Here is a 16646-nt window from a genome sequence, read left to right on the forward strand (position 1 = left end):
TCTTGTTCCCGCCCCCCCCCCCCCCCCCCTCTCGTTGCGACTCTTGCGGACATCATGCTGCTGGTGGAGCGTCATTTCCACCAAAAGCCCAGTTGATGGGCAAATAAAAATTGCAGCCTTGTAATGTGAACACCCTGCTGTGAGAAAGCAAAGATTTACTACACTTTGGAAATAAAATGCTACGTTCTAAGGCGAACTTGAAAGAAAAGTCTTTAAAACACTATAGAGAGACAGTACATACCAATAGAATAACAACTTGTCATCATCTTGTTCCCGCGCCCCCCCCCCCCCCCCTCGTTACCACCCTTGCGGACATCATGCTGCTGGTGGAGCGTCATTTCCACAAAAAGCCCAGTTGATGGGCAAATAAAAATTGCAGCCTTGTAATGTGAACACCCTGCTGTGAGAAAGCAAAGATTTACTACACTTTGGAAATAAAATGCTAGGTTCTTAGGCGAACTTGAAAGAAAAGTCTTTAAAACACTATAGAGAGACAGTACATACCAATAGAATAACAACTTGTCATCATCTTGTTCCCGCGCCCCACCTCCCCCCCCCCCCTCTCGTTGCCACTCTTGCGGACATCATGCTGCTGGTGGAGCGTCATTTCCACCAAAAGCCCAGTTGATGGGCAAATAAAAATTGCAGCCTTGTAATGTGAACACCCTGCTGTGAGAAAGCAAAGATTTACTACACTTTGGAAATAAAATGCTACGTTCTAAGGCGAACTTGAAAGAACAGTATTTAAAACACTAAAGAGAGACAGTACATACCAATAGAATAACAACTTGTCATCATCTTGTTCCCGCGCCCCCCCCCCCCCCCCAACTCTCTCGTTGCCACTCTTGCGGACATCATGCTGCTGGTGGAGCGTCATTTCCACCAAAAGCCCAGTTGATGGGCAAATAAAAATTGCAGCCTTGTAATGTGAACACCCTGCAGTGAGAAAGCAAAGATTTACTACACTTTGGAAATAAAAATGCTACGTACTAAGGCGAACTTGAAACAACAGTCTTTAAAACACTATAGAGAGACAGTACATACCAATAGAATAACAACTTGTCATCATCTTGTTCCCGCGCCCCCCCCCCCCTTTCGTTACCACTCTTGCGGACATCATGCTGCTGGTGGAGCATCATTTCCACCAAAAGCCCAGTTGATGGGCAAATAAAAATTGCAGCCTTGTAATGTGAACACCCGGCTGTGAGAAAGCAAAGATTTACTACACTTTGGAAATAAAATGCTACGTTCTAAGGCGAACTTGAAAGAAAAGTCTTTAAAACACTATAGAGAGACAGTACATACCAATAGAATAACAACTTGTCATCATCTTGTTCCCGCGCCACCCCCCCCCCCCTCGTTACCACTCTTGCGGACATCATGCTGCTGGTGGAGCGTCATTTCCACAAAAAGCCCAGTTGATGGGCAAATAAAAATTGCAGCCTTGTAATGTGAACACCCTGCTGTGAGAAAGCAAAGATTTACTACACTTTGGAAATAAAATGCTAGGTTCTTAGGCGAACTTGAAAGAAAAGTCTTTAAAACACTATAGAGAGACAGTACATACCAATAGAATAACAACTTGTCATCATCTTGTTCCCGCGCCCCCCTCCCCCCCCCTCTCGTTGCCACTCTTGCGGACATCATGCTGCTCGTGGAGCGTCATTTCCACCAAAAGCCCAGTTGATGGGCAAATAAAAATTGCAGCCTTGTAATGTGAACACCCTGCTGTGAGAAAGCAAAGATTTACTACACTTTGGAAATAAAATGCTAGGTTCTAAGGCGAACTTGAAAGAACAGTCTTTAAAACACTATAGAAAGACAGTACATACCAATAGAATAACAACTTGTCATCATCTTGTTCCCGCGCCCCCCCCCCCCCCCCTCTCGTTACCACTCTTGCAGACATCATGCTGCTGGTGGAGCGTCATTTCCACCAAAAGCCCAGTTGATGGGCAAATAAAAATTGTAGCCTTGTAATGTGAACACCCTGCTGTGAGAAAGCAAAGATTTACTACACTTTGGAAATTAAATGCTAGGTTCTTAGGCGAACTTGAAAGAACAGTCTTTAAAACACTATAGAGAGACAGTACATACCAATAGAATAACAACTTGTCATCATCTTGTTCCCGCGCCCCCCCCCCCCCCCTCTCGTTGCGACTCTTGCAGACATCATGCTGCTGGTGGAGCGTCATTTCCACCAAAAGCCCAGTTGATGGGCATATAAAAATTGCAGCCTTGTAATGTGAACACCCTGCTGTGAGAAAGCAAAGATTTACTACACTTTAGAAATAAAATGCTAGGTTCTTAGGCGAACTTGAAAGAACAGTCTTTAAAACACTATAGAGAGACAGTACATACCAATAGAATAACAACTTGTCATCATCTTGTTACCGCGCCCCCCCCCCCCCCCTCTCGTTGCCACTCTTGCGGACATCATGGTGCTGGTGGAGCGTCATTTCCACCAAAAGCCCAGTTGATGGGCAAATAAAAATTGCAGCCTTGTAATGTGAACACCCTGCTGTGAGAAAGCAAAGATTTACTACACTTTGGAAATAAAATGCTAGGTTCTAAGGCGAACTTGAAAGAACAGTCTTTAAAACACTATAGAGAGACAGTACATACCAATAGAATAACAACTTGTCATCATCTTGTTCCCGCGCCCCCCCCCCCCCCCCTCTCGTTACCACTCTTGCAGACATCATGCTGCTGGTGGAGCGTCATTTCCACCAAAAGCCCAGTTGATGGGCAAATAAAAATTGTAGCCTTGTAATGTGAACACCCTGCTGTGAGAAAGCAAAGATTTACTACACTTTGGAAATAAAATGCTAGGTTCTAAGGCGAACTTGAAAGAACAGTCTTTAAAACACTATAGAAAGACAGTACATACCAATAGAATAACAACTTGTCATCATCTTGTTCCCGCGCCCCCCCCCCCCCTCTCGTTACCACTCTTGCAGACATCATGCTGCTGGTGGAGCGTCATTTCCACCAAAAGCCCAGTTGATGGGCAAATAAAAATTGTAGCCTTGTAATGTGAACACCCTGCTGTGAGAAAGCAAAGATTTACTACACTTTGGAAATTAAATGCTAGGTTCTTAGGCGAACTTGAAAGAACAGTCTTTAAAACACTATAGAGAGACAGTACATACCAATAGAATAACAACTTGTCATCATCTTGTTCCCGCGCCCCCCCCCCCCCCCCCCCTCTCGTTGCGACTCTTGCAGACATCATGCTGCTGGTGGAGCGTCATTTCCACCAAAAGCCCAGTTGATGGGCATATAAAAATTGCAGCCTTGTAATGTGAACACCCTGCTGTGAGAAAGCAAAGATTTACTACACTTTAGAAATAAAATGCTAGGTTCTTAGGCGAACTTGAAAGAACAGTCTTTAAAACACTATAGAGAGACAGTACATACCAATAGAATAACAACTTGTCATCATCTTGTTACCGCGCCCCCCCCCCCCCCCTCTCGTTGCCACTCTTGCGGACATCATGCTGCTGGTGGAGCGTCATTTCCACCAAAAGCCCAGTTGATGGGCAAATAAAAATTGCAGCCTTGTAATGTGAACACCCTGCTGTGAGAAAGCAAAGATTTACTACACTTTGGAAATAAAATGCTAGGTTCTAAGGCGAACTTGAAAGAACAGTCTTTAAAACACTATAGAAAGACAGTACATACCAATAGAATAACAACTTGTCATCATCTTGTTCCCGCGCCCCCCCCCCCCTCTCGTTACCACTCTTGCGGACATCATGCTGCTGGTGGAGCGTCATTTGCACCAAAAGCCCAGTTGATGGGCAAATAAAGATTGCAGCCTTGTAATGTGAACACCCTGCTGTGAGAAAGCAAAGATTTACTACACTTTGGAAATAAAATGCTAGGTTCTTAGGCGAACTTGAAAGAAAAGTCTTTAAAACACTATAGAGAGACAGTACATACCAATAGAATAACAACTTGTCATCATCTTGTTCCGGCGCCCCCCCCCCCCCTCCCCTCTCGTTGCCACTCTTGCGGACATCATGCTGCTGGTGGAGCGTCATTTCCACCAAAAGCCCAGTTGATGGGCAAATAAAAATTGCAGCCTTGTAATGTGAACACCCTGCTGTGAGAAAGCAAAGATTTACTACACTTTGAAAATAAAATGCTAGGTTCTTAGTCGAACTTGAAAGAAAGGTCTTTAAAACACTATAGAGAGACAGTACATACCAATAGAATAACAACTTGTCATCATCTTGTTCCCGCGCCCCCCCCCCCCCCCCCTCTCGTTGCCACTCTTGCGGACATCATGCTGCTGGTGGAGCATCATTTCCACCAAAAGCCCAGTTGATGGGCTAATAAAAATTGCAGCCTTGTAATGTGAACACCCTGCTGTGAGAAAGCAAAGATTTACTACACTTTGGAAATAAAATGCTAGGTTCTAAGGCGAACTTGAAAGAACAGTCTTTAAAACACTATAGAAAGACAGTACATACCAATAAAATAACAACTTGTCATCATCTTGTTCCCGCGCCCCCCCCCCCCCCTCTCGTTTCCACTCTTGCTGACATCATGCTGCTGGTGGAGCGTCATTTGCACCAAAAGCCCAGTTGATGGGCAAATAAAGATTGCAGCCTTGTAATGTGAACACCCTGCTGTGAGAAAGCAAAGATTTACTACACTTTGGAAATAAAATGCTAGGTTCTTAGGCGAACTTGAATGAACGGTCTATAAAACACTATAGAGAGACAGTACATACCAATAGAATAACAACTTGTCATCATCTTGTTCCCGCGCCCCCCTCCCCCTCTCGTTGCCACTCTTGCGGACATCATGCTGCTGGTGGAGCATCATTTCCACCAAAAGCCCAGTTGATGGGCAAATAAAAATTGCAGCCTTGTAATGTGAACACCCTGCTGTGAGAAAGCAAAGATTTACTACACTTTGGAAATTAAATGCTAGGTTCTTAGGCGAACTTGAAAGAACAGTCTTTAAAACACTATAGAGAGACAGTACATACCAATAGAATAACAACTTGTCATCATCTTGTTCCCGCGCCCCCCCCCTTCTCTCGTTGCGACTCTTGCGGACATCATGCTGCTGGTGGAGCATCATTTCCACCAAAAGCCCAGTTGATGGGCAAATAAAAATTGCAGCCTTGTAATGTGAACACCCTGCTGTGAGAAAGCAAAGATTTAATACAATTTCAGAAATAAAATGCTAGGTTCTTAGGCGAACTTGAAAGAACAGTCTTTAAAACACTATAGAAAGACAGTACATACCAATAGAATAACAAGTTGTCATCATCTTGTTCCCGTGCCCCCCCCCCCCCCTCTCGTTACCACTCTTGCGGACATCATGCTGCTGGTGGAGCGTCATTTGCACTAAAAGCCCAGTTGATGGGCAAATAAAGATTGCAGCCTTGTAATGTGAACACCCTGCTGTGAGAAAGCAAAGATTTACTACACTTTGGAAATAAAATGCTAGGTTCTTAGGCGAACTTGAATGAACAGTCTTTAAAACTCTATATAGAGACAGTACATACCAATAGAATAACAACTTGTCATCATCTTGTTCCCGCGCCCCCCCCCCCCCCCCCCACTCGTTGCCACTCTTGCGGACATCATGCTGCTGGTGGAGCGTCATTTCCACCAAAAGCCCAGTTGATGGGCAAATAAAAATTGCAGCCTTGTAATGTGAACACCCTGCTGTGAGAAAGCAAAGATTTACTACACTTTGGAAATAAAATGCTAGGTTCTTAGGCGAACTTGAAAGAAAAGTCTTTAAAACACTATAGAGAGACAGTACATACCAATAGAATAACAACTAGTCATCATCTTGTTTCCGCGCCCATCCCCCCCCCCCCCCCGCCTCTCGTTGCCACTCTTGCGGACATCATGCTGCTGGTGGAGCGTCATTTCCACCAAAAGCCCAGTTGATGGGCAAATAAAAATTGCAGCCTTGTAATGTGAACACCCTGCTGTGAGAAAGCAAAGATTTACTACACTTTGGAAATAAAATGCTACGTTCTAAGGCGAACTTGAAAGAACAGTCTTTAAAACACTATAGAGAGACAGTACATACCAATAGAATAACAACTTGTCATCATCTTGTTCCCGCCCCCCCCCCCCCTCTCGTTACCACTCTTGCGGACATCATGCTGCTGGTGGAGCGTCATTTCCACCAAAAGCCCAGTTGATGGGCAAATAAAAATTGCAGCCTTGTAATGTGAACACCCTGCTGTGAGAAAGCAAAGATTTACTACACTTTGGAAATAAAATGCTACGTTCTAAGGCGAACTTGAAAGAACAGTCTTTAAAACACTATAGGGAGACGGTACATACCAATAGAATAACAACTTGTCATCATCTTGTTCCCGCGCCCCCCCCCCCCCCCTCGTTGCCACTCTTGCGGACATCATGCTGCTGGTGGAGCGTCATTTCCACCAAAAGCCCAGTTGATGGGCAAATAAAAATTGCAGCCTTGTAATGTGAACACCCTGCTGTGAGAAAGCAAAGATTTACTACACTTTGGAAATAAAATGCTACGTTCTAAGGCGAACTTGAAAGAACAGTCTTTAAAACACTATAGAGAGACAGTACATACCAATAGAATAACAACTTGTCATCATCTTGTTCCCGCGCCCCCCCCCCCCCCCCCCCCTCTCGTTACCACTCTTGCGGACATCATGCTGCTGGTGGAGCGTCATTTCCACCAAAAGCCCAGTTGATGGGCAAATAAAAATTGCAGCCTTGTAATGTGAACACCCTGCTGTGAGAAACCAAAGATTTACTACACTTTGGAAATAAAATGCTACGTTCTAAGGCGAACTTGAAAGAACAGTCTTTAAAACACTATAGAGAGACAGTACATACCAATAGAATAACAACTTGTCATCATCTTGTTCCCGCGCCCCCCCCCCCCCCTCTCGTTACCACTCTTGCGGACATCATGCTGCTGGTGGAGCGTCATTTCCACCAAAAGCCCAGTTGATGGGCAAATAAAAATTGCAGCCTTGTAATGTGAACACCCTGCAGTGAGAAAGCAAAGATTTACTACACTTTGGAAATAAAATGCTAGGTTCTTAGGCGAACTTGAATGAACCGTCTTTAAAACACTATAGAGAGACAGTACATACCAATAGAATAACAACTTGTCATCATCTTGTTCCCGCGCCCCCCCCCCCCCCCCTCGTTGCCACTCTTGCGGTCATCATGCTGCTGGTGGAGCGTCATTTCCACCAAAAGCCCAGTTGATGGGCAAATAAAAATTGCAGCCTTGTAATGTGAACACCCTGCTGTGAGAAAGCAAAGATTTACTACACTTTGGAAATAAAATGCTACGTTCTACGGCGAACTTGAAAGAACAGTCTTTAAAACACTATGGAGAGACAGTACATACCAATAGAATAACAACTTGTCATGATCTTGTTCCCGCGCCCCCCCCCCCCCCCCCCCCTCTCGTTACCACTCTTGCGGACATCATGCTGCTGGTGGAGCGTCATTTCCACCAAAAGCCCAGTTGATGGGCAAATAAAAATTGCAGCCTTGTAATGTGAACACCCCGCTGTGAGAAAGCAAAGATTTACTACACATTGGAAATAAAATGCTACGTTCTAAGGCGAACTTGAAAAAACAGTCTTTAAAACACTATAGAGAGACAGTACATACCAATAGAATAACAACTTGTCATCATCTTGTTCCCGCGCCCCCCCCCCCCCCCTCTCGTTGCCACTCTTGCGGACATCATGCTACTGGTGGAGCGTCATTTCCACCAAAAGCCCAGTTGATGGGCAAATAAAAATTGCAGCCTTGTAATGTGAACACCCTGCTGTGAGAAAGCAAAGATTTACTACACTTTGGAAATAAAATGCTAGGTTCTTAGGCGAACTTGAATGAACAGTCTTTAAAACACTATATAGAGAGACAGTACATACCAATAGAATAACAACTTGTCATCATCGTGTTCCCGCGCCCCCCCCCCCCCCCCCCCACTCGTTGCCACTGTTGCGGTCAACATGCTGCTGGTGGAGCGTCATTTCCACCAAAAGCCCAGTTGATGGGCAAATAAAAATTGCAGCCTTGTAATGTGAACACCCTGCTGTGAGAAAGCAAAGATTTACTACACTTTGAAAATAATGTGCTAGGTTCTTAGGCGAACTTGAAAGAAAAGTCTTTAAAACACTATAGACAGACAGTACATACCAATAGAACAACAACTTGTCATCATCTTGTTCCCGCGCACCCCCCCCACCCTCTCGTTGCCACTCTTGCGGACATCATGCTGCTGGTGAAGCGTCATTTCCACCAAAAGCCCAGTTGATGGGCAAATAAAAATTGCAGCCTTGTAATGTGAACACCCTGCTGTGAGAAACCAAAGATTTACTACACTTTCGAAATAAAATGCTAGGTTCTTAGGCGAACTTGAAAGAAAAGTCTTTAAAACACTATAGAGAGACAGTACATACCAATAGAATAACAACTTGTCATCATCTTGTACCCGCGCCCCCCCCCCCACTAGTTGCCACTCTTGCGGACATCATGCTGCTGGTGGAGCGTCATTTCCACCAAAAGCCCAGTTGATGGGCAAATAAAAATTGCAGCCTTGTAATGTGAACACCCTGCTGTGAGAAAGCAAAGATTTACTACACTTTGGAAATAAAATGCTACGTTCTACGGCGAACTTGAAAGAACAGTCTTTAAAACACTATGGAGAGACAGTACATACCAATAGAATAACAACTTGTCATCATCTTGTTCCCGCGCCCCCCCCCCCCCCCTCTCGTTACCACTCTTGCGGACATCATGCTGCAGGTGGAGCGTCATTTCCACCAAAAGCCCAGTTGATGGGCAAATAAAAATTGCAGCCTTGTAATGTGAACACCCTGCTGTGAGAAAGCAAAGATTTACTACACTTTGGAAATAAAATGCTACGTTCTAAGGCGAACTTGAAAGAACAGTCTTTAATACACTATAGAGAGACAGTACATACCAATAGAATAACAACTTGTCATCATCTTGTTCCCGCGCCCCCCCCCACCTCTCGTCGCTACTCTTGCAGACATCATGCTGCTGGTGGAGCGTCATTTCCACCAAAAGCCCAGTTGATGGGCAAATAAAAATTGCAGCCTTGTAATGTGAACACCCTGCTGTGAGAAAGCAAAGATTTACTACACTTTGGAAATAAAATGCTAGGTTCTTAGGCGAACTTGAATGAAAAGTCTTTAAAACACTATAGAAAGACAGTACATACCAATAGAATAACAACTTGTCATCATCTTGTTCCCGCGCCCCCCCCCCCCCCTCTCGTTGCCACTCTTGCGGACATCATGCTGCTGGTGGCGCGTCATTTCCACCAAAAGCCCAGTAGATGGGCAAATAAAAATTGCAGCCTTGTAATGTGAACACCCTGCTGTGAGAAAGCAAAGATTTACTACACTTTGGAAATAAAATGCTACGTTCTAAGGCGAACTTGAAAGAACAGTCTTTAAAACACTATGGAGAGACAGTACATACCAATAGAATAACAACTTGTCATCATCTTGTTCCCGCGCCCCCCCCCCTCTCGTTGCCACTCTTGCGGACATCATGCTGCTGGTGGAGCGTCATTTCCACCAAAAGCCCAGTTGATGGGCAAATAAAAATTGCAGCCTTGTAATGTGAACACCCTGCTGTGAGAAAGCAAAGATTTACTACACTTTGGAAATAAAATGCTAGGTTCTTAGGCGAACTTGAATGAACAGTCTTTAAAACACTATATAGAGAGACAGTACATACCAATAGAATAACAACTTGTCATCATCGTGTTCCCGCGCCCCCCCCCCCCCCCACTCGTTGCCACTCTTGCGGTCATCATGCTGCTGGTGGAGCGTCATTTCCACCAAAAGCCCAGTTGATGGGCAAATAAAAATTGCAGCCTTGTAATGTGAACACCCTGCTGTGAGAAAGCAAAGATTTACTACACTTTGGAAATAATGTGCTAGGTTCTTAGGCGAACTTGAAAGAAAAGTCTTTAAAACACTATAGACAGACAGTACATACCAATAGAACAACAACTTGTCATCATCTTGTTCCCGCGCACCCCCCCCCCCCCTCTCGTTGCCACTCTTGCGGACATCATGCTGCTGGTGGAGCGTCATTTCCACCAAAAGCCCAGTTGATGGGCAAATAAAAATTGCAGCCTTGTAATGTGAACACCCTGCTGTGAGAAAGCAAAGATTTACTACACTTTGGAAATAAAATGCAACGTTCTACGGCGAACTTGAAAGAACAGTCTTTAAAACACTATGGAGAGACAGTACATACCAATAGAATAACAACTTGTCATCATCTTGTTCCCGCGACCCCCCCCCCCCCTCTCGTTACCACTCTTGCGGACATCATGCTGCTGGTGGAGCGTCATTTCCACCAAAAGCCCAGTTGATGGGCAAATAAAAATTGCAGCCTTGTAATGTGAACACCCTGCTGTGAGAAAGCAAAGATTTACTACACTTTGGAAATAAAATGCAACGTTCTACGGCGAACTTGAAAGAACAGTCTTTAAAACACTATGGAGAGACAGTACATACCAATAGAATAACAACTTGTCATCATCTTGTACCCGCGACCCCCCCCCCCCCCCACTCGTTACCACTCTTGCGGACATCATGCTGCTGGTGGAGCGTCATTTCCACCAAAAGCCCAGTTGATGGGCAAATAAAAATTGCAGCCTTGTAATGTGAACACCCTGCTGTGAGAAAGCAATGATTTACTACACTTTGGAAATAAAATGCTATGTTCTAAGGCGAACTTGAAAGAACAGTCTTTAAAACACTATAGAGAGACAGTACATACCAATAGAATAACAACTTGTCATCATCTTGTTCCCGCGTCCCCCCACCCTCTCGTTGCCACTCTTGCGGACATCATGCTGCTGGTGGAGCGTCATTTCCACCAAAAGCCCAGTTGATGGGCAAATAAAAATTGCAGCCTTGTAATGTGAAAACCCTGCTGTGAGAAAGCAAAGATTTACTACACTTTGGAAATAAAATGCTATGTTCTAAGGCGAACTTGAAAGAACAGTCTTTAAAACACTATAGAGAGACAGTACATACCAATAGAATAACAACTTGTCATCATCTTGTTCCCGCGCCCCCCCCCCCCCCTCTCGTTGCCACTCTTGCTGACATCATGCTGCTGGTGGAGCGTCATTTCCACCAAAAGCCCAGTTGATGGGCAAATAAAAATTGCAGCCTTGTAATGTGAACACCCTGCTGTGAGAAAGCAAAGATTTACTACACTTTGGAAATAAAATGCTACGTTCTAAGGCGAACTTGAAAGAACAGTCTTTAATACACTATAGAGAGACAGTACATACCAATAGAATAACAACTTGTCATCATCTTGTTCCCGCGCCCCCCCCCACCTCTCGTCGCTACTCTTGCAGACATCATGCTGCTGGTGGAGCGTCATTTCCACCAAAAGCCCAGTTGATGGGCAAATAAAAATTGCAGCCTTGTAATGTGAACACCCTGCTGTGAAAAAGCAAAGATTTACTACACTTTGGAAATAAAATGCTACGTTCTAAGGCGAACTTGAATGAACAGTCTTTAAAACAATATAGAGAGACAGTACATACCAATAGAATAACAACTTGTCATCATCTTGTTCCCGCGCCCCCCCCCCTCCCCCCCCCACTTTCGTTGCCACTCTTGCGGACATCATGCTGCTGGTGGAGCGTCATTTCCACAAAAAGCCCAGTTGATGGGCAAATAAAAATTGCAGCCTTGTAATGTGAACACCCTGCTGTGAGAAAGCAAAGATTTACTACACTTTGGAAATAAAATGCTACGTTCTAAGGCGAACTTGAAAGAACAGTCTTTAAAACACTATAGAGAGACAGTACATACCAATAGAATAACAACTTGTCATCATCTTGTTCCCGCGCCCCCCCCCCCCCCCCCCTCCTCTCGTTACCACTCTTGCGGACATCATGCTGCTGGTGGAGCGTCATTTCCACCAAAAGCCCAGTTGATGGGCAAATAAAAATTGCAGCCTTGTAATGTGAACACCCTGCTGTGAGAAAGCAAAGATTTACTACACTTTGGAAATAAAATGCTAGGTTCTTAGGCGAACTTGAATGAAAAGTCTTTAAAACACTATAGAGAGACACTACATACCAATAGAATAACAACTTGTCATCATCTGGTACCCGCGCCCCCCCCCCCCACTGGTTGCCACTCTTGCGGACATCATGCTGCTGGTGGAGCGTCATTTCCACCAAAAGCCCAGTTGATGGGCAAATAAAAATTGCAGCCTTGTAATGTGAACACCCTGCTGTGAGAAAGCAAAGATTTACTACACTTTGGAAATAAAATGCAACGTTCTACGGCGAACTTGAAAGAACAGTCTTTAAAACACTATGGAGAGACAGTACATACCAATAGAATAACAACTTGTCATCATCTTGTTCCCGCGCCCCCCCCCCCCCCCTCTCGTTACCACTCTTGCGGACATCATGCTGCTGGTGGAGCGTCATTTCCACCAAAAGCCCAGTTGATGGGCAAATAAAAATTGCAGCCTTGTAATGTGAACACCCTGCTGTGAGAAAGCAAAGATTTACTACACTTTGGAAATAAAATGCTATGTTCTAAGGCGAACTTGAAAGAACAGTCTTTAAAACACTATAGAGAGACAGTACATACCAATAGAATAACAACTTGTCATCATCTTGTTCCCGCGTCCCCCCACCCTCTCGTTGCCACTCTTGCGGACATCATGCTGCTGGTGGAGCGTCATTTCCACCAAAAGCCCAGTTGATGGGCAAATAAAAATTGCAGCCTTGTAATGTGAAAACCCTGCTGTGAGAAAGCAAAGATTTACTACACTTTGGAAATAAAATGCTATGTTCTAAGGCGAACTTGAAAGAACAGTCTTCAAAACACTACAGAGAGACAGTACATACCAATAGAATAACAACTTGTCATCATCTTGTTCCCGTGCCCCCCCCCAACCCCCCCCCTCTCGTTGCCACTCTTGCTGACATCATGCTGCTGGTGGAGCGTCATTTCCACCAAAAGCCCAGTTGATGGGCAAATAAAAATTGCAGCCTTGTAATGTGAACACCCTGCTGTGAGAAAGCAAAGATTTACTACACTTTGGAAATAAAATGCTACGTTCTAAGGCGAACTTGAAAGAACAGTCTTTAATACACTATAGAGAGACAGTACATACCAATAGAATAACAACTTGTCATCATCTTGTTCCCGCGCCCCCCCCCACCTCTCGTCGCTACTCTTGCAGACATCATGCTGCTGGTGGAGCGTCATTTCCACCAAAAGCCCAGTTGATGGGCAAATAAAAATTGCAGCCTTGTAATGTGAACACCCTGCTGTGAGAAAGCAAAGATTTACTACACTTTGGAAATAAAATGCTACGTTCTAAGGCGAACTTGAATGAACAGTCTTTAAAACACTATAGAGAGACAGTACATACCAATAGAATAACAACTTGTCATCATCTTGTTCCCGCGCCCCCCCCCTCCCCCCCCTCTCTCGTTGCCACTCTTGCGGACATCATGCTGCTGGTGGAGCGTCATTTCCACAAAAAGCCCAGTTGATGGGCAAATAAAAATTGCAGCCTTGTAATGTGAACACCCTGCTGTGAGAAAGCAATGATTTACTACACTTTGGAAATAAAATGCTACGTTCTAAGGCGAACTTGAAAGAACAGTCTTTAAAACACTATAGAGAGACAGTACATACCAATAGAATAACAACTTGTCATCATCTTGTTCCCGCGCCCCCCCCCCCCCTCCTCTCGTTGCCACTCTTGCGGACATCATGCTGCTGGTGGAGCGTCATTTCCACCAAAAGCCCAGTTGATGGGCAAATAAAAATTGCAGCCTTGTAATGTGAACACCCTGCTGTGAGAAAGCAAAGATTTACTACACTTTGGAAATAAAATGCTAGGTTCTTAGGCGAACTTGAATGAAAAGTCTTTAAAACACTATAGAGAGACACTACATACCAATAGAATAACAACTTGTCATCATCTTGTTCCCGCCCCCCCCCCCCCCCCTCGTTGCCACTCTTGCGGACATCATGCTGCTGGTGGAGCGTCATTTCCACCAAAAGCCCAGTAGATGGGCAAATAAAAATTGCAGCCTTGTAATGTGAACACCCTGCTGTGAGAAAGCAAAGATTTACTACACTTTGGAAATAAAATGCTACATTCTAAGGCGAACTTGAAAGAACAGTCTTTAAAACACTATAGAGAGACAGTAAATACCAATTGAATAACAACTTGTCATCATCTTGTTCCCGCGCCCCCCCCCCCCCCCCCCCCTCTGTTTACCACTCTTGCGGACATCATGCTGCTGGTGGAGCGTCATTTCCACCAAAAGCCCAGTTGATGGGCAAATAAAAATTGCAGCCTTGTAATGTGAACACCCTGCTGTGAGAAAGCAAAGATTTACTACACTTTGGAAATAAAATGCTAGGTTCTTAGGCGAACTTGAAAGAAAAGTCTTTAAAACACTATAGAGAGACAGTACATACCAATAGAATAACAACTTGTCATCATCTTGTTCCCGCGCCCCCCCCCCCTCTCGTTGCCACTCTTGCGGACATCATGCTGCTGGTGGAGCGTCATTTCCACCAAAAGCCCAGTTGATGGGCAAATAAAAATTGCAGCCTTGTAATGTGAACACCCTGCTGTGAGAAAGCAAAGATTTACTACACTTTGGAAATAAAATGCTACGTTCTAAGGCGAACTTGAAAGAACAGTCTTTAAAACACTATAGAGAGACAGTACATACCAATAGAATAACAACTTGTCATCATCTTGTTCCCGCACCCCCCCCCCCCCCCTCGCCTCTCGTTGCCATTCTTGCGGACATCATGCTGCTGGTGGAGCGTCATTTCCACCAAAAGCCCAGTTGATGGGCAAATAAAAATTGCAGCCTTGTAATGTGAACACCCTGCTGTGAGAAAGCAAAGATTTACTACACTTTGGAAATAAAATGCTACGTTCTAAGGCGAACTTGAAAGAACAGTCTTTAAAACACTATAGAGAGACAGTACATACCAATAGAATAACAACTTGTCATCATCTTGTTCCCGCGCCCCCCCCCCCCCCCCCTCTCGTTACCACTCTTGCGGACATCATGCTGCTGGTGGAGCGTCATTTCCACCAAAAGCCCAGTTGATGGGCAAATAAAAATTGCAGCCTTGTAATGTGAACACCCTGCTGTGAGAAACCAAAGATTTACTACACTTTGGAAATAAAATGCTACGTTCTAAGGCGAACTTGAAAGAACCGTCTTTAAAACACTATAGAGAGACAGTACATACCAATAGAATAACAACTTGTCATCATCTTGTTCCCGCGCCCCCCCCCCCCCCTCGTTGCCACTCTTGCGGACATCATGCTGCTGGTGGAGCGTCATTTCCACCAAAAGCCCAGTTGATGGGCAAATAAAAATTGCAGCCTTGTATTGTGAACACCCTGCTGTGAGAAAGCAAAGATTTACTACACTTTGGAAATAAAATGCTAGGTTCTTAGGCGAACTTGAAAGAAAAGTCTTTAAAACACTATAGAGAGACAGTACATACCAATAGAATAACAACTTGTCATCATCTTGTTCCCGCGCCCCCCCCCCCACTAGTCGCCACTCTTGCGGACATCATGCTGTTGGTGGAGCGTCATTTCCACCAAAAGCCCAGTTGATGGGCAAATAAAAATTGCAGCCTTGTAATGTGAACACCCTGCTGTGAGAAAGCAAAGATTTACTACACTTTGGAAATAAAATGCTACGTTCTAAGGCGAACTTGAAAGAACAGTCATTAAAACACTATAGAGAGACAGTACATACCAATAGAATAACAACTTGTCATGATCTTGTTCCCGCGCCCCCCCCCCCCCCCCCTCTCGTTGCCACTCTTGCGGACATCATGCTGCTGGTGGAGCGTCATTTCCACCAAAAGCCCAGTTGATGGGCAAATAAAAATTGCAGCCTTGTAATATGAACACCCTGCTGTGAGAAAGCAAAGATTTACTACACTGTGGAAATAAAATGCTACGTTCTAAGGCGAACTTGAAAGAAAAGTCTTTAAAACACTATAGAAAGACAGTACATACCAATAGAATAACAACTTGTCATCATCTTGTTCCCGGGGCCCCCCCCCTTCTCGTTGCCACTCTTGCGGACATCATGCTGCTGGTGGAGCGTCATTTCCACCAGAAGCCCAGTTGATGGGCAAATAAAAATTGCAGCCTTGTAATGTGAACACCCTGCTGTGAGAAAGCAAAGATTTACTACACTTTGGAAATAAAATGCTAGGTTCTTAGGCGAACTTGAAAGAAGAGTCTTTAAAACACTATAGAGAGACAGTACATACCAATAGAATAACAACTTGTCATCATCTTGTTCCCGCGCCCCCCCCCCCCACTCTCGTTGCCACTCTTGCGGACATCATGCTGCTGGTGGAGCGTCATTTCCACCAAAAGCCCAGTTGATGGGCAAATAAAAATTGCAGCCTTGTAATGTGAACACCCTGCTGTGAGAAAGCAAAGATATACTACACTTTGGAAATAAAATGCTACGTTCTAAGGCAAACTTGAAAGAACAGTCTTTAAAACACTATAGAGAGACAGTACATACCAATGGAATAACAACTTGTCATC

The sequence above is a fragment of the Schistocerca cancellata genome, unplaced genomic scaffold (assembly GCF_023864275.1).
Source record: "Schistocerca cancellata isolate TAMUIC-IGC-003103 unplaced genomic scaffold, iqSchCanc2.1 HiC_scaffold_1140, whole genome shotgun sequence".
In the NCBI taxonomy this organism is placed as follows: Eukaryota; Metazoa; Arthropoda; class Insecta; order Orthoptera; family Acrididae; genus Schistocerca; species Schistocerca cancellata.